This window comes from Lonchura striata, chromosome 1, assembly GCF_050655825.1.
Source record: "Lonchura striata isolate lonStrDom1 chromosome 1, ASM5065582v1, whole genome shotgun sequence".
Lineage (NCBI taxonomy): Eukaryota > Metazoa > Chordata > Aves > Passeriformes > Estrildidae > Lonchura > Lonchura striata.
The window spans coordinates 112,947,026-112,965,797 of record NC_140703.1 but is presented as its reverse complement, the minus strand read 5'-3'; the positions used below and the strand labels follow the sequence as shown (position 1 = coordinate 112,965,797).

Below are 18,772 nucleotides of genomic sequence, written 5' to 3'. Positions count from 1 at the left end.
CCAACTTTTAATTTTTTTTTTATCTTCAGTTTGACTGGGCATTATAAGTTCATGGGCACTGCTGGTTTTGCTCAAGCTGATCATTCAATTCTCAAAGCACTCTAAGTGCTCTCCAAGTTCTAAACATTTTAGGTTCAGTTCTTTTCTCTATCTCCGAATTGTCAGTGGTGCCTATCTAAACTGCAAGTCCATTTTGTGACAAAGGTGGCCATATTGAGTATTAACTTTAAAAATAAGAATTTGAGTCTGTGACTCCCAAAGTTTGGAGATGTTTCCTTGCAGATGAAAATAATGTATCATTCAAAACACAAGTCTTAATGACTGAGTATATTTGTCCTGCCTGAAGTACGTGTAGGACTATCAATTTAAAATGTAAGATTTTTTTAGGACTGTGGAGAAACTCCTCCTTCATTCAGGATGCAACATATCCTCTAGGGGAAGACATTTTTCTTTTAAACAGCAAATAATATTTATAATAAATATCTAGGTTTGGAGGAAGCCTTGGTTGCTGGAGTTGCCACTTTTCTGAGCACTGTGAATTCTGAGCTTTTAAGTAAACTGAGAATTATTTTTTTAAGAATGATGTTTCTATTGTAATCAGCTAAATTTTCCTCCCTTCAAAAATCTGTTATCAACAAATAAACAACAAAAAAATCCTGTCAAAAAAGTAATAAATGTTAAGTTCCTTCTCTGATTTGTTTTTCATATGGGATATTTCTCTTGTGCCTGTAACTGCCTTTTCTGTGCAGAAAGATGCCATGATCTGGCAGCTCAGGTGTTGTCTTGGAACCAAAAACCTGGGTTCTCTTCCCACAGATTTCCCAGCTATTGCATCAAAGAAATGGCAGCAACAAAACCAAAAAGGGATGACTCTCACTGCTGAGAAAAATAGTATAGAAAGTATAGAAATTGATTTGCCCATCTTTGATACCAAGCTTTTCTTCAACACCTACCCTGAATACCTTTGCTGCAAGGAGGGTTGGATGTGTCGTGCTTGTTGCAAGGCTGTGTCAAGGCAGAGTTTGTGGTTTTGTTTTTTTTTTTTTTTTTTTCAGAGCTGTTTTAATCTCTTCTGGAAGTCTGTTTCTTGCCACAGAAAATCTAATAACACTGTTTTCTGCACGAGTGGTTTAAAGAATCCCTCTGTATCTTTCAACATGGAAATGCTCCTTGCACTTGCACTGCCCAGCAGTGATGCAGTGCATGGTGGAAAATTCAGCAGGAGGAGCAGTCTCCTCATACCTGCCATCCTGGCCTGCTGAACTATGATTCCCCCCCCCCCTCCCCCCTTTTCTATGTTTAAATCTTATTTTTTGGTGGTTTGCAGATACTTCTTTTCCTTCCCACATAAATTCCAACAGTATGACCAGATGTCTGCTTGGTTTCTCTCACCACTCTTTACAGCCCTAATCTGAAATGTTTTTAACACCAGCCACAAAAGGATCGTGTACTTGTGCAAATTACCTCAAGCAGATAGCCAAAACATTATCTCATGCTGGGCTGGATGTTACAATGCTTGCAGCTAAAATGGTCCCTCAGGATCCTGGGCAGATGTCTCTGGGCTTTCTGACTGTTCTCTGGGATGGGCAAAGTCAAGCTTCAGCCATTTCCCCATGTAGGAAATGTGTTGTTGGAACAGAGGCTACTGTAAGAACAAAAATATATTTCTTGGTTGCACCTTCACCCAGAGGGATGCGGATACCAGCCACAAAAGATGTCCCTAAAGAGGAAGACTTCATACAAGTGGTTTATAGGATGAAGAAGGTGATGATGTTGGTATCAGTCCAGCTGAAAAACTTGCTGTTTGGAAATCCTGCCACCTTTGGGGCTGTTCTGCTTGGCAGTGGGAGCAGAGCAGTCCAGGGCTCACAGGCAACAACTGAAGGGCACAAGGTTTTTGCCCTAAGAATCTGAGTCTTTCACTCACCTTGATAAATTCTTGAAGGTTGGGTGCTGGGCTGTGAAACATGCTCTGCTCACCTACCACTGGCCTCCTTATCATCCTTATTTTTTTTCTTTTTTTCATATGTGTTTTTCTATTTGTAAAACTTTTAACTCCGTTAAACTTTCTGAGATTCATGTTTGGAAAGTGCTGCTTAAAAATTGAGTTGTTCTTTCTGCTACTTCATTTTTTTTTCCCAAGGCCTGAGTGAGATTAGAAGTTTGAGTTTGCGTGCTGAAGTTGTATTATTGTTTGGTTTTGTTCTCCTAACCACTTCCACATGTAATCAGGTTTTATTGCCAGCTGCTCTCCATGGTTGGTCTCTGGAGAATGTAGGCTCCTGTTTGTTGTTAAACTCATAGCAGTTGGTTAGCTTAACTTTTTTCAAATGTTAATTTGTCTGGTTTGGGTTTCCACTAGTTGTCTTTACCCAGCTAGAGGTGGGCAATGGAATAAGCAATGATGTGTAAAATGAGCTCATCAGAACCTCAAATTCCTGTAGAGGGAGAAATGGGCAAGTTTATAATCATCCTTGCATTCTTTCTGTATTAAAATTAAGTATCTTGGAATTTTTCGCTTCCCACAGAGCGGGAACATGAAATTTAATTTAATTAATAAAAGAAAGATTTTTATGTCACAGTTTTAAGCAGAAAAGGACAGGGCTCCCTGTGATGATTGCAGCAGGGAGCCTGTGAGCCCAGACATGCTGCTCACCAGGGAGGCTCCCAGGGAGGCCAGGAGCTAGCAGGAAACCAGCCAGGTTTCCCTAGGAAGTGTGTTTGCTTGCTGTTAGAAGATTTGGTTCAATCAATCTGTTCCTGCAGAATATATATGCATATTTTTCAGGAACTGGCATTTTCCTATGGAAAAAAATAAAAAGTTTTGCTGAGTTTAAATTGGAGATTAGTGAGCATGCTTTTGCAGCTGCATTGGTGAGACAGCCACGTGTACTTTGTAAATGTATGTAAATACATGATGATCTAACATACAGTTATGCAGCTGCACCAGACCTCTAAAATGCAGCCTATGGATGACCTAAAATTATCCTTAAGGATTTTTGTACTGTTATCTGTCCACCTAAAGCTAGCACTGGAATGAGCAGGCTATTGGGACATTTTTCTACCTTGCAGGGAAAGGCTGTGTGGAAATGAGACACCAGAGAAAGCAAAAGAAGAAGCCAAAGGCAGTCACGGTGAGAACACGTGCACCCTCTTCAACATTGCATTTTCAGTGTGATAGCTGTGAGCCCTGTGCATTTTCCTGTGGAATTTATTCTTTTAAACCAACCTGATTGTGGGCTTGTCCCCGTGGTGCCAGCAGCTGGGAGAGTTGAGGAATTGGATGTCTGCTCTGGATTTAAGCATCACTTACTGGTGGCTGGGCTGACAATGTTTTGGGGGCCAGTGGCCAAGCTGCCAGCATGGCCAGCACAGGAGGGACAGGGTGGTGGTGGAAAAAAGGAGGGTTTGGGGCAAAGTGGGGTAGTGTGGTCCATGTTCAATCCCTCAGGAATTCCCACTGGGTATCCCAGAGGATGGCACTTGGCAGGGCTGAAGTGAAATCAGGACAGAAACAGAGTGTCTGGCCCCAGGCATCAGACAGGAGCTGAGCAATTTCTCCTGTCCTGGCAGGTATAATGGACAAAGGCCCGTGGGTCCCATGTTCTGCTCAGTGTCTAGGAACATAAACACCAACAAAAAAAAGAATTTTTTTCACACAGGCTGTTAAACAGAGATAAACTCTTGCAAGGCTTTGTATATGGACACTTTTCTATCCTGTGCTTGCTCAGAAGTCTCTCTGTAGGAGCAGGAACCTGTGCTAAGGAAGGAAAGGGTTTAAGTCCTGAGTAAACCCTGGAGATCCCACAGCTTTCCCTACCCTTACCCTCATAATCTTTCCCTGTTCCTGTGGCTGTTTGCCGTAGGTTTTTCTAGAGGAAAATTGGGTTTACATGGGGCCACATATCCAGTGTTCCAGCTGCATCTCATGGGAAGGGAGGAGGAGCTGTGGTCCTGGGGTCTGAAGCCTCTCGGGGCTCTGCTTGTGAGGCAGATGTGGGTGGGAGGAGTAGGACGAGAGCTCCAGCTCCCTGTGTGTGGAAGTGATGAGGAGACTGATCCCCTCAGACAGAGCAGTGTCACTGCCTGATGTGAAGGCCTCACTATTTAATAATTAGATGAAATCATCTAGTTTCTAGATGCAGGAAATAAAAGACCGTTTTACTTTCTGAATTTTTACTCTGTTGCCCTCATTGTCCTGGCTGAAGAGAGCTGTGTTTAGTCCTCAGCTGGAACTTGGTTTGTATTTTAGTGGAAACACTTCTCATTTGGAAATACCTTGTCCCATAGCACTGAGCCCCACCAGTGACTCAGTGCTGACTCAGAAGAGAAGGTTCCACTCACAGAGCTGAGGGACAAGGCGAGGTTTTCCTTGGCTCTGTCCATCCATACAACGATCAGACCTGCAGATCTACTCAGCTTGCTAGCTGGGATGAGCTCACAGCTCAAGAGGCTGAAGTTGCATGAGAACATCTTTGTAATGAGAAAAAAGAAAAAAAAAAAAGAAAAAAAAGGCATTTTCACAGACTTGGTTGTTTGTCTAGGATGTAGAAGGAGGTGTGATGCAGGGCACATGGATCTGGACCTCTCTGGATGCTTATTTTAGAATTTTCTAAAGGGAAATCATCATTCACACTTCAGAAATGAGAAGACACAGGTATTCTTTGGGGGTCTTTGAAATGAAATATTATGTTAATATACTGTCTGATTCAGCTTCTGTTTTCCCTGCATGAGTTGCCTTCACAATGGTGGGGTTTGAGTTTTGTGGACTTATTTTTTTAGCTTACCCTTATATCAGCTGCAGTGCTTCTCATAGGGAGTAGTGCAAGAAGCTGAAAGTTACTTTATGACTATGTAAGAGCTGGTATATTACTCACCTTTCTAAAATAAAAGTTGTCTAATGAATTAAATGGAATGATGCCAAAAAAGGTAATTTTAAGTTGAAACTTCACAAAGAAATTTCGTCAGATCTGTTATTCTGCAAAGTATTTCCCTGTAAAGATGACTGAGATCCTTAACACAATATTTGACTACACCTGCATGGAATGGGCTCCTTCAGCAACAGAGCAAGTAATCCTGTCCCTCTCACCACTGCCATCTGTGAGTTGAATATTTGCTCCCTCTGTATTTACTGCCATGATAAATTTTCACTGGGACACTGCTGACCCTGTCAGCCACCTGTTTTTGGTACTGGGCTGCCACACAGTGGCCTCCTTCAGAAACCTGGAGAATGGGAGGAGGAAGGGCAATATCAAGTTGATAACAAGAAACAGCAAGTGCAAATGTCATGATTTAGTTTACAGTGTCTGTTAATTCCTCACTGGGTGGGGAAGTAGTTTTGTTTTGTACAGTCCAAACAACAAGAAGGAACAAACATGAGAACACAGAAAGAAGAGGTAGGAAACCCCTAAGTTAACTAAAAAAAAAAAAATCTTTCAATAAATTTTTAAAGGAGTTTGTATGAAAGTAGAAGAGTTTTCTCTGCTTTTCTAATACCTGCTTTCTTTTCTTTGCTACTTTCTCTTTTTTCCCTAGATATAGACAACTAAAACTTGAATCTTTTTCCTTTTAGATGAACTCATGTTAGGAGGATGTTCAGGGTGGAGGTTTGGTTTTGTACTGCTGGTAGATTGAAGCACAAACCCCCCTCAGGCAGCAGAGAAATCCTCTTTTGATCCAGACCTGGAACCTCTGTGATTTTAAATTTCAAATAAGTGTTGCCTCATGCAGGTTCTGCCTTTGTGAAGTGTCATAGAATTGTTTGGAGGTGGAAGGGACATTTAAATCCATTTTGTTTCAAACTGTCTGTCATCAGCAGGGGTGCCACCCACTAGACCAGGTTGGTCAGAGCCCCATCCAGCCTGGCCTTGAGCACTTCCAGGGATGGGGCATCCACAGCTTCTCTGGGCACCATGTGCCACCAGGAGGGAGGTAGGAATGGGTCTGCTTCATCCATTAGGATCCTTCCTGGATTATTACTTTGAAACTTTGTAAAAAGCATGGGGTTTTGCTGCCCTGCAGGTTGAGATTTTGACACCCTTCACTCCCTTTATGTCTTCCCATTCCTGTGAGAAGGTGATCCATGGCAGGTGGTCAGTCCTGGAGACTTCTAATGCACCTGACCCTGACAGCCTTCTGTGACAAATAATCTGAGGCAATAGAAAATCTGACAGTGTGAGGCACTCTGATTTTCTGACATTCCAAACACACACTTCAGACCATCAGGAACTCTTAAATGAAAGACAGGATTTAGGAATTTTGGACTTCAGTGGCATTATGTGCCTGCAGTCAGACAAGTTGTGTTGGTTCATTAATATGAATTATTGCCAAGTAAGGAAGCAGAAAGTTAGGAAAATTAACTCTGTCTGTAAGAAAATACTGTTTAAATCTTAAAAATAGTTTCATGTCGGGTTTATATCTATTATTTTATGTATTCATCTGTGATAGGAATGTTCTGTACCTGCTTGTTCTCAGAATAAGCATCCTGTGCCCCTTGATTTGTCATAGTGTGAAGAGTCTGACGTTGTTTACAGTAGGTGGATGTGAAATATATTTCTGTAAAGCTCTGGGATCTTCATTGTAACATTTGCACATTAGTGCTATTAGAGTGGTGAGTGTTTCCTTGGTGAAATTATTGCTTGCTTTGTCATTGTGCTTATAAGGCTGGTTTTATTTTGTCCTAAATTCCAGTGCAGGCAGAGAAGCACAAGTGACTGAGGCAGCTGCTGCAGGCAAAACTGTCTCTACTTGGAGAAATTTTATTTAATCTAATTTACTGCCAATTAACACCAACTTCTGGTCACCTCAGTTCTGATGTTGAAAAAAAGAAAGACAAAATTAATCAAATGAGCACTTTGGTAAAAAAAACCTTCCTAGCTCTTCCCTAGGCTCAGCAGAATTTGATCAGCATTCACAGGAGCAAAAGCCTGGATGTAACAAATGAGAGCGGAATTGAAACTGTCATAAAGGGACGTGGTGGGGCACCAACTTTCCTGGATGTGTATTTTCAATAACAGCAACCACTTTCTGCAACCTAATAGATGTCTCTTAATGGTCTGTTTATCTGAGAATTGGAGAACAGGTTAATTTTGAAAGGAAAAGTCCATGCTGGGAAAGCATGTGCACTCAAGATCCCAAAAGGAAGCATACAGAAGAAACAAAATTCTGTATTCGACTGAGTGAGGTTTTTAGGGGCCCTCCTCATGGAAATCCCAGTGCAATTAGCCAGAAAAGCATTTGTCACAAAATTCTGATGAAATTTTTATGTCGAAATATGCCCATGTGGTATCTTTTCCAAGCAATTTCACAAAAAATTAAAAAAAAAAATTCATTTTGGAAAATGTTTCAAAAGAATAAGATGGTAGAAAAAGAAACTGCATATTTTGCTTGAAATTTGATTTAATCTTTTATATGTGTTCTGTTAGTGAAAATGTGATGAAACTTTAAGCACAGAGAAAAAAGTTTTAAGCAGAAAGAAGAGCAAAGCCTTCAGTGTGTGTTAAATTGCTACTGTCATTAATGACTTTCAAAACTTAATAAAAAATTAATTTTTTATTAATTAATGGGAGTAGGTATATTTAATTCCTGAGTAACCAATTTTCTAAATTTCAATTTGTTAAATAATATAAGAACAGTATATATAAACTAAGCAGTAAAGCATTTCTTTAAAATTATTGAAAATTCCTAGTCATACTTTTTAAAATAAACAAATTTCAGAGTTTTTATTCCATGGGAAATTTTGGAAATCATCTTTTCCTTTGAGAGTAAAACTTCATTGAAAAAGGTAGAATTTCCCACAAAATAAACTCTAGATTTTGAGAAACTGTAGCTCAGAGTTTGAAGGACAGTCACAAAAATGTTTAATTTCCTGCTGGAGAATTTCCTGCTGGAAACTCCTGGGAGCTGAGTCCTGAAATCTCTGGGCACTAATAAGAGAATTCTTGTCTTGCTAAAAAAAAAAAAAAAAAAAAAAAAGAAAAGTCCTATCACTGGGAAGTAGAACATCCTTGGAGGTATCACTCAATGTGCCCTCTGAAATGTTCGTCCCACTGGTCATGTTTGGAGCCCAGAATTTTTGGTGGGGTGTGTTTGGGGCAGATGGAGGTTTTGACACCCATGTCAAAATCCTGCAGGTTTGAGAGAGAGGGTGTTTGTGTGGGAATTTAGAGCCCTCTCCTCCTGCCGTGGCATCTCCTTCATGGGAGTCTTGAAAGGTTTGGAAAAACATCTGCCAGATGTGTTCTGAGCATGGGGGATCCCTCCTCAGTGGAGGGAGAGGACAGGAAATGAATTGTGAATATTCTGCTTTTATGTCCTGTCCCAGGTGTCACAGCAAGTGGGGGATCTGGGACCTGTGTGCTGTTCTGTGGTTCCTGCAGCTGAGTTTGGCTGGATGTGGGTTCTTTCCAGTGCTCTATTGCCAGGTTTTTGTTGGAAACATATTCTTTCAAACTATACCTTCATCAGTATTCTGGGGCATTGCATTGCTCCAGTCCTGCTCCTGCCCTCTCCCCCAGTTTTCCCCCGGGATGCAGAGGTTTCTCCTGGGTACCTGGTCTCTGGCAGCATCTGCTGTCAGTGGTTTCTGGTCTCCAGCAAACTGCCTCCTGGAGCTGGGTGTGAGACTGACTACAGCACAAACCACAGGAAAATAACCTGTGGGTTAATCCAAACAGAGCTCAAGTGGTGGTGGCTGTAAGTGGGCTGTAAAATCCATAGGGCAGGTTAGAAAAACAGGGAGAGCAGCACCATTTAAAAATGTCAGTGTGCCTGGGGTGCTGGGAGGAAGGTTACTACTTACAGCTCCTGGAGAGAGACTAGAGTTACACAGGAACTCGGGTGGTTTCCCCTCTATCTCCTGCAATTTAGGTAAATGCTAGCTGGAACTGTTTTGCTCCAGCTTGGATGAATGCTTGTATTCCTGGCTGAAAATTCTGGGGAGCAGAGGCTCCCAGCTCCACTGGGATGTGCTGGTTGCAGTGTGATCCTGATCTTCAGTAGATTCAGAGACCCCATATTTGCAGCATGTGGGAATCCAGGGCTTCCCTCTGGCTGCCCTGGAAGGTCTGGGACCCTGGCAGGGGTCAGGAACCCCCCTGGACAGAGCCCCCAGAGACACTGTCTGTGATCTCTGTCCATGGAAAAGAGTTTCAATCTTACAGGGTGAATTACCAGCTCTGAGTGTTTGATATCAGTAATAATTAAATGTGGCATGGTTGCAAAAGTAAAATTTTAGGATTCTAGATTAGGGCTCCAAAGAGGACAAGATGAAGGAAATTAGGTGTGTCTTGTCCTTTTTCTCCTCCTTCACCCCCTCCATGTCTCACTCTGGTGTTGGCATTTTTCTGTTGGTTCAGGCTGGGGACACACTGTCCAACGTAGGTGACAGATATTGGCACGTTCTTGTAAATCCAGCCCAGGGAGTTTCTGGTATTTAATGTTTGTCACATCCCACTGAGGGCAGAGCCCCACACGCTGCCCTGCAGGACAGAGCTGGGCAGGGCAGCAGAACATGTGAGAGATAAACAGAATAAACAACCTGGAAACCAGCACAGACCAATTATGGCTTCTGCTTTGGCAGCGGGGCAAATTCAGATTCTGACAGCAGCATAGCAAAACAGGGACTGCCATGAAATCAGCTGCAGTAAAGGAATACTACAAATTCTGGCCCTGAGTGCTGTCCTTCTTCTCAGTATGCCCCTCCAGTGCTTCTTGAAGCAAGTTCAGGTCTGAGGAGGTATTGTAAATGCAGGCAAACCCAGTGGGAAGAAATGGTGATGTTTGACTCCAGTTCAGAAGGCTAAATGATTTCTTTATTATAACTATACTATAATACATTAATATACTATTTAAAGGAGATACTAAAACTACAAACCTCCTTTCTAACTACCATATCTAACCAACTCACAACTTGTGACCCCCTCCCGAGAGCCCAGCCCCAGGTGGGTTGGATTGGCCATCAGGCTCAAACAATCTTCATCAGAATCCAACCAAGCAATCACCCCAGGTAAACAATTCTCCAAACACATTCCAATGGGAAAAACAAGGAGCAGAAATAGAAATTGTTTTCTCTCTCTTTTCTCTGTGCTCCTCTATGAAAAAATCCTGAAAGAGAGAAGAATGTGCCTGCCACAAGGAGGTTCCTTGATTTTCTAAGTAGTATCTTTTACTTGCACTTCTTATCATTCCTATAATGGATTTTCCACCTTCTTTCTTCAACTGGAAATAGGGCTGTTCTAAGTGTAATTTTGAGAACTACAACTTAAGAAGTTTTAACTGACACCACAACATGGTATGCATTCAGTATCAGCAGTATTTGGTGTGTCACAAAATATTATTCTGGTGAATTTTACTCTAACTAGTGTCAGTGTTACTGTCCCAAAACCTTTGCCATCATTTGCCATTTCTAAATTAATTTAATCAATTTAGAAAGCAGGGAAACACTGGAGGAGTAATGTGTCAAACCAAACAAGAGCAGAACTGGAGCTCCAAACCAAATACAACATTATAAGATTTTCTACATCACAGATAACAGCTCTTCATGATCTTGTGAATTCAGAGGTGTTGGCAGGTGAGTTTTAACTCCTTCAAATTTAAGAAACAATGTCACACAATATATACAGCTTGAGAAATTTCTGAAAGAAGGAATGCAAGTGTTAGTAATGATCTTGGGTTATTTCATTTATACGAGAAGCATCCTGCTGTGAAGCTGCTGCCCTTTGTAATATTAGTTTTTATAATAATACCAGTATTTTTTACAGTGTGTTACTCCCATGTTCTTTTTCACCAAGAAGCCTGTGCTTGATGTAATGTGGAGAATGGCTCAGAGAAATGCAGTTCAGGGTTTCTTAGCAGTGGCCTTTTTGCAGTTGTACAAAATGCTCTTTATGGCAACGTTTTATCTACAGCTAAATGTATGAGACCCATTTTAATTGGCTAAATGTCATTATGGTGCAAAAATCCAAAGAGTCACAACTGAATTAAGTAAATCATCTCACCACGTATTTTGACTTCAAGCCTTAATGCTTAGAATTTCTAGATTTTTTTCCTCACCCACCACCTCCTTTAAAGACTGCAGAAGAAAGATGACCCAGCCAGCAGTGATGGCAATCCATGGCTTTTCCTTGGGCAGGTCTTCCAACCTTAGGGAATTACAGGCAATTGGGAAAATTTGTAATGAAGATGAAAGTTGTTTTTAGCTAGACAATGTTTGGATTTACTCAAATTTCTCTATTTTGCTGCTAATTATTGTTGCCACATGTCTGAGTAGGGCATAGAAGAATGATTTAAGTACCATAATGAAAACAAAACTCTTTTAAAGTGCCAATATAGGGAATCTTCCAGTAGAACTTCTGCTGGACTTTCTGCAAAGATGGTCCAGCCCCAGGGAGAAAATGTAGCTGGATATGATTATGCAAAAGAGTAGGTGATTTCCACCTTTGATCACTGGCTGATCATAAAATGCTGAAAAAAATAACAAAAAGGGTGGCAACAGGGGTTTTAGGAGTGCAGTTTTACAAATGGTGAGAAGCACATTGCTTTGCCATCCTGGCCAAACACAATGCATCTTTAATTTTTTCCTTCCTTAACCAAGGAACGCAGTGTGTTTGACAGCTCACAGGCTGAATGGGTTTGTCTTACAGGAGGAAAAAATAAAAATATGTGGGGATGTGGAGGTGGTGTTGTTTCCGTTTAATTTATGGTGGGGTGATGTTGTTTCTAGCTAAATTTTGTAAGATTAAAAGCAGGTATTTGGGAGCTTATTTGTTGTCATTTAAAAGGTGTTACAGGGCGGTCCTGAACAGGAAATTGTGAAAAAGGAAGGTGTATGCCTTTGAATTAATCCTTTATAAATAGGTGCAACCAGAGGGGTTGAATAAAGGCTAGGATTTATTTGCATAGGGAAGTAAATTATGCAAGTTATATGCAAAAAAGCAAAGCAGAAGAGCTGTGCAGCAGTGAAAATGTGAGCTGTTTCTGTAAAAGGCTGTTTTTCACTTTATAAATATGGCACGGTGTCGACAGCATTCATGCCATCATGTGATGTAAATGATGTCAGCAGCTTGGTGTTGTGCAATTGTGTATTTTAACCTGCATTTCAACAAGAAAAAGACAAACACTTGGGTTTTCTTTAAAATGTGAAACATAAGGGCTCCAAATTAAAAGCTCCCAATGAAAATAGCCCACACTCCCCACCAAAATGTCTTGGTCCAGTTTAGGGGAAGCTGATCTCCATCACCAGCATGGGGAGGCAGATGTAGGTGCCGAGGCAGGGATGCTGTTCTCTCTGCTTTGCTGAGACAATTTCTCTGGTTTTAATGACATTCCTCCCTCTCCTGACCAGTGAGATCAGAACAGTATCCAGCTGTAAAATGGCAACATGCTGAGGAAGTTGCAGCCTGACTGCTTGTAGTTAATCCATAAAGTAATTCTGTTTCTTAGACATTTATCTCTTCTGCAGCACTGACTTGGGTGATAATGTGAGGGGGAAAAAAAGCACCCCTCGGGTAAGAAAGTGAATTTTTGCATTTCACACTGCTTCTGAAGAGCTTCCTGGTGCTCTGTTGGCAGCAGAATGGTAATTTTCCACTCTGCTACTTCTCAGTGTAAGACAAAAAATTCTGTTAATGGTGAGCTGGTATGTTAATTAGTTAACAGTTTAATTGTTTCTAATAGTTGTTTCTACTAGGGCAAGGTAAAGAGATATAAATCTAGCTATGCATATTTATTTCTAAATCTGGAAGTGAGGAGGGTTTATACCCGGATGTATATTTCTAATTGGATGGATTTTTCTAAGAACCTGATTTACAGAGAATATATAGTGACAACAGACTTCAAGCTTTTTCCTTTTGGGAACTCAAAATTACTAATCTTCAATTCTGCCTCCTGATTTCTTTATTTTTATTGGCCTTTTTTTTTTGGAAGAGAACATAAATATTCACAGTATGCTGTGCTTTACTGGTTCTAACTTAATTATAGTTCTGCACTTAATTAAGAATAAATTATTGCAAATAACTCTTACTGTTCAGCATTCATTAAAAAAAATTCCTGGAAATAATGGAGGCCAGATGAGAGAGAGAGAGAACTGAAACTCTGAAAAGTAGGCTGGCGGGGCAGCTGCTTTCCCATAAGACATGTTCTATAACCCCATATATGCTTCTTACAGGTTATTTATTTGGGAAGTAGAAAGTTTTGAAAGGAAAAGTCTGTGCTGAAGAGGTTAAAGTCTGATCTTACACCCCTGTTTTGTGACAGCCCTTCAAAGTTTGGCTGATTTTTTGAGGTGTTTTGCAACTAGGTGGCATTAATTTGTGGTGGCAGGGGAATTCCTGGGTAGTCCAGGTGATCCCCATGGGTTGTGTGATTCCTGATGAGGGGACACAGGGTAACTGCATCCTAAAGGAGCACAAAAATGTAGGTATGTAGCTAAGACCTTTTATAGATTGTGGGCAGAGGAGTAATGTTAGATTTTTAAAAGTCCTGAGTGTATCCCAAGTACCTCAGTTGTTACCTGGTGCTGAACAGTTCCATCATCACAGCACATGATGCTGTTTGGGTGTTACAAGAAAAATAGTATCACCAAAGCACATTCCACCTTCTTTTAGTGTTCTAAATTTCACCACCAAGTGTTTTCATGAGGTTCTATTGAACTGTGCTGTGTCTGTGAACAGCATGGGTCATTAAGCCATCCCTGAAGTGTATTCTGGCTCCAGAGGTATGCTGCACTCAGTAAGTTCACAGTACATTCTTGAAGTAAATGAAGCAAATTTCTGGAGTCTACCTGCTGGAAAAAATGCATTGTGCACTGCCAGCCAGCTCTGCCAGCCAGGTTTAAGCTGTTCATTTACTGCTTTGTTTATCTTACTTGGGACTTTATTTACAGAGTGAATTGCAGATGTCTGAAGATCAAAAACCTCCCAAATGCCTATTGAGAAAATTTAGTATAGAAACAACCATGAGTCAGTAGTTTAGGTGTTTGCTCCTGTTATATAACTGAATAAAACCAATTTGATATCTTTAATGAAATGAGACAGTCTGAGGGCAGAGAACAGCTCATGTTTACACTGTGGGAGCATTGGAGAAACTGTCTGTTCCCAAATTCAGGGTACAAATTGTTTTGCAGCTAAGGGTCAAGAAGAAAATACCCTCTTTTTCCCCTCTCCATATCCTGCAGGATGCTATAGAACAATTAGGTTCATTGGGGGTGGAGGGGCAGGATTAATCCTCCTACGGAAACATCTGGAATTGGTAAATATCTGAGGTGGGAGACCCTCTTAGAACAGAATATGAAGGACTTCCACACTGGAACAAACCAGCTTTTATTCTTTCCTTTCTCCTGTTCTCAGCTCTTTGTTAAGTGACAGATTTTAGGACCTGAAAAGTACAAAAAGTGTGTCTGTGCTTAAGGGGGAGATAGGAAGGAAGAGCTTCAGCCAAAATGAACATTAGAGACCAGACAGAGGATATGCTTATTCAGGATGGGATGAAAGAAGAAAATACCTCTCATGGCATGAGACCATTTGAACTTTCAGATACCTGGAAATAACACTGGTAATGACAAAATACAGTGGAAGTTTCTTCTGGAGAGTAGTAAAGCAGGAGAAGGATGGAAGGGACTGGTTTGTCTCAGAAGGACATTTCCCTAAACACAAGTTAAAAATTGTGATAAATGGTAGATACTTGCTGCTGACTTGGAACTAACACTTCCTTTTGTGTTTGTTTCTCAGTCATGGTTTTTAAAATGCATGTAACAGATATATATTCAAAAGTGCTGGTTTTCTTATGGGCCCTCATATTTCCTGGATGAGAAGTTACTTCAGAGCAGAAAACCTGAAACTTCCTGAGCCTCAGGCAAAGTGGAGCCATATATGATAAGCTCCTCTGCAGCTGTAATTTTACATGGCTTATTTGGCTTGTGCTTATTATGATTTCTGCCTGTTTTTCTGATTAGTCCAAACAGAAGAGGCTGATTCTGTGGTAACACACTCTTCTAGCAGAGAGTAATTGGTCTTTGTATAGATACACCAATATGATAATTTTTCTGTAATGAAAAGCTTTGTCTTGATGTTTTTGCATCAAGACTAAGTGGGAGGAAACAATCTATCTCAGCTGATGTTTTCAACTGACTGAGGCTTGCCTCCCAGACTTAAGGAGTTTATTAAATGTGACTTGTGTGGTACATACTATACTATTAAGCTTTCTGCCTATCTCCTGCTAAAAGCAATTTCAATTAGAGCACTTTATTTTCAGGACCTCCCCCACCCCAACCTTCTCTTCAATGTATCTGTATTTGACAGTGGTATTATTTTGTAAATATATGCATGTGTTTAGCACAAACTAAACCAGAACTGGCTGTGTCAGAGAAGCGAGAGTTCTCTTTAGGCATCTACTAAAATCCCTTTTTTCCCCCAAGAAGTTAATTTTTTTTTCTGCTGAAACTCACAGTATGTGGCATCAGTGATAAATCACCTTGATTTACTCTTGATTTGTTAAATAACATTCTGTTGCTTTTGAAATTGTAGTGTTGGATGCAACCTGATTCTTTCTAAATTTCCCCTCATTCTCAAACTTCTATCAGCATGTTTAATATAAATTGCTATTATCAAATTAAGATGTTACAATTAAAGAGTGTCTAAAACATTTTGGCTTTTTTTTTTCCCTGTCATATGTAAAGTAAATATTGTGACAGCTGTCTTGCTGCAGATGTCTTCATAATCCTCCTGGTAGGATTTCATATTAATGAGATTTTTTCTGCCTATAGGTTTGATTTCATGGATGTAGGGCTGCTGCTGGGTCCCTGCATTCACCACTATTTGCTTGAGCACAACACCAGCCTATAAATGTGCTCCTCTGTCTGGAAGGTGACTCAGGCCAGGACTAAAAAGTTGTTGTGTGTCATCAAAAGACTGTGAGGACACAAAGAGTCTCCTCATGAGCATCTGAACCATTAGAGCATCTGAGACTCTGTGTAAGGCACAAAATACAGCCCCAGCTAGCCTTTTGCACTGGCCCAGGGATTTCTGTTTGATTATTGACTTTGGTGAGTCTCTTCAGCCACATTTCCAGCTCAGGTGTTTGTCTGTGTGAGATGTGGATGTGAGGCTTGAAAGTCACCTTAGACTATGGTCTGCGTCCTTCTCCTGGAAACTTTGCTTAAAGCATTCCAGGAAAGAAAAATAATTCCCCAAAGGGTTTTGTGATCCTTCAGAGACTGATTGGTGTGGCAGCGAGAAAGAGCAGTTAAATGTAGTTAGTTAGTCCTTATAAATTCAGGAGAGGGTGAAGTCAGTGCTCTGTTTAATAGCAATTTTATTTAATATTGCAGTAAATTATGCTCATATTTGTGATGCCTGTAAAAAATGCTATAGAAACTGAAGAGTATTTTATATTCTCAGAGATACTGCAAGAGGTACAGAAACAATTTGTCCATTTCTAGGTTCCACATCCCATTAAAGGTGAAGGAGATTTGGTACCCTCTTTTAAGAAAACTAAGCATTTAAAAACACTGAAGGGCCAGGAAAGGACTTCAGAATAGAGCAAACAAAAGTGCAAAAATATAGCAGCTATTTCAAAACTGCAGACAAAAGTAAATTCCTGACAGGAATATCCAACCTAGTCAACCTCAATCTGTGGGGCAAGGAAGGATGCTGGGAACTAAAACCCACAGCAGCTGAAAACCAGAAGTAGCTAATAAAGCACAGTTATTAGCTGTGGTTTGTTACAATGCTTTAACCCCCCAAAAAAGGCTGACCCAAAAAGCTAAAATTCCCTGAGACACCATCCACAATCCTTTTACATTACCACTAACACTCTAGCTAATAATTAGGAATTTCTCTGGTTTCCAAAGTCACTGTATGAATCATTTGGTTTAAATGTGGGTACCTTAAGTGAGTCTGAATGATTCTGCTGGAATCAGCAAATTAAGTAGACCATTTAATCTTCTCAGCTGCATTTACCTGGCTAGAGGAAATGTGGCACAGACATTTTGAATGTTAATGGGAGAGTTGTAAAAATGAAGGTTCCTCTTACTTTTGTAAAGGTCAGCAGAATGAATGGCACAATTCACATCACCTGAAAAAATGAAAACATCTTGGAAAGTGTCAGAAGTGAAAAAAAAAATTAGTATTGAAATGAATAAACATGTGAAGGAATTAAGTGAAATGGGTACAGAATTTGCTTTGGATCCAGGGATGAGCAGCTAGTGGGATGTGTAAAAGAAAGTCTGTAAAAGTTGAAAATGTGGAGATAAACCTAGATTGGGAAATCTAGTTCTAAATAGACAATTGGTCTGCAATATCTCCATTTCCCCCACCCCTTTATTGAATATGTGGTCATTAATTAACCAGCATTTTAATGAGTATATATATTACACATTTCAAAGAATCATTTGTGAGGCACAAATAAGAAAACTCTGTGAATGTGCTCTAATGGCAAAATATGTAATACTCATAACTACTAAATGTTGAAAAACCCTCCACTTTTCCATTTAATAAAATAGGTGAACTTGGCAATTACATAAAGTAACTAAATGTGGGATGCATTGAGTTTCTGTATAAGTATCTCATTTGAAGTAGTTATTGTTCTTTCATTTAATTGGAAAAATAAAGAACACCGCTTATTTTGTGAGAGATCCCTTTGAGTGTTGCATTTCCCATCATATTTGTGTTTCGATGGGCTTTAAAAAAATTATTTGCTTGAATGGTTTGTTTCTGTTTGTTTGGGTTTGTTTTTTTTTTTTTAGCTTTTCTTACTTGCAGCTGATTCAGTGCCTTTTTCCTGCCTCCCTGGCCCCAGGCTCAGCAGCATCTGTAGGTCAGCTCAGTTTTGGGCAGGGTGCTGAGGAATTGCTGTGGGCAGCAAAAAAACCTCTTTTTGTGTGGAAGGAAATGCTGCAACTGCTTTATGGGGGCAGATTACATTTCTCACCTGAGGGGCTACCAGGGATTAAATTGGTTCTGTCGAGCTGTCTGTGGGTTCAGAGCCCTGAATTTATTCAAAGTGTCCTTAACCAAAAGCAGCATTTAACTTCCTTGCTTGTTGGAAGACTTTGAGCCCATCTGCTCTAAATGAGTCTTTAGGCATCGTTATTAAAATATTAGCAAAGGATATCACTCAAGACTGGAGTGCCCTTGCTCTGATTTCTGTGAAAACACAGACAAGGAAATATTCCCTACCCCAAAGAAATGAAATGGGTAAGACAAAGCCAACAGAAGCATCTGGAAGGGAATTAATTTGGTTGCAGTCACACAGTGAATAAATCCTTGGCAGACGTCAAGGTCTCAAATTTTGTGTGGTTGAATTTTTTAAAAAATAAATGCAACAGTGGTTTGAAATGGTATCCAAAATGTTAGAAATCCCCTATTTTTCTCTTGTTACTGGTCCATAACTGGAAATACCCAACTGTTGTGTGAAATCCTCCTGACCTGCTGCAGTCCATAATCCCTATCACCTGCCCCTCTTCCTTCACCTACCCTGTGATGTAGGAAAGGTGTGAAAGAATATCTCTTATCTTGCATCAATAGCTATTTATCAGGGGCAAATGAACTCCAGAGTGAGGAAAAAGGGAGATACTTTGCAGCAGCCTAATTTACAGAGGTGGTAGCTTCTTTTGAAGACCAGGAATTTGGTCAATTGTTCGCAATAATGAACAGATCAAACCATAAATCAGTGTACCTAATGCCACAGATTGGTGAGAGGAATAGAAACAGTGGAGACCACAGACATACTGTGTTTTTATATTGCTTTTTCATCTGGTTTCCAGTTACCTTTTCTT

At 40.3% G+C, this 18,772-nt stretch overlaps 1 long non-coding RNA gene across 2 annotated transcripts in view; it reads left to right on the top strand.

Annotated features, from left to right (window-relative positions):
- Positions 1-18,772, top strand: part of LOC110475696 (uncharacterized) — a 338,194-nt gene that overhangs the window by 59,068 nt on the left and 260,354 nt on the right. For both annotated transcript variants that reach the window (XR_014957025.1, XR_014957026.1), the window contains one exon: positions 3,073-3,134. This is a non-coding gene — a long non-coding RNA (uncharacterized LOC110475696). The remainder of the gene's footprint in view (positions 1-3,072; positions 3,135-18,772) is intronic.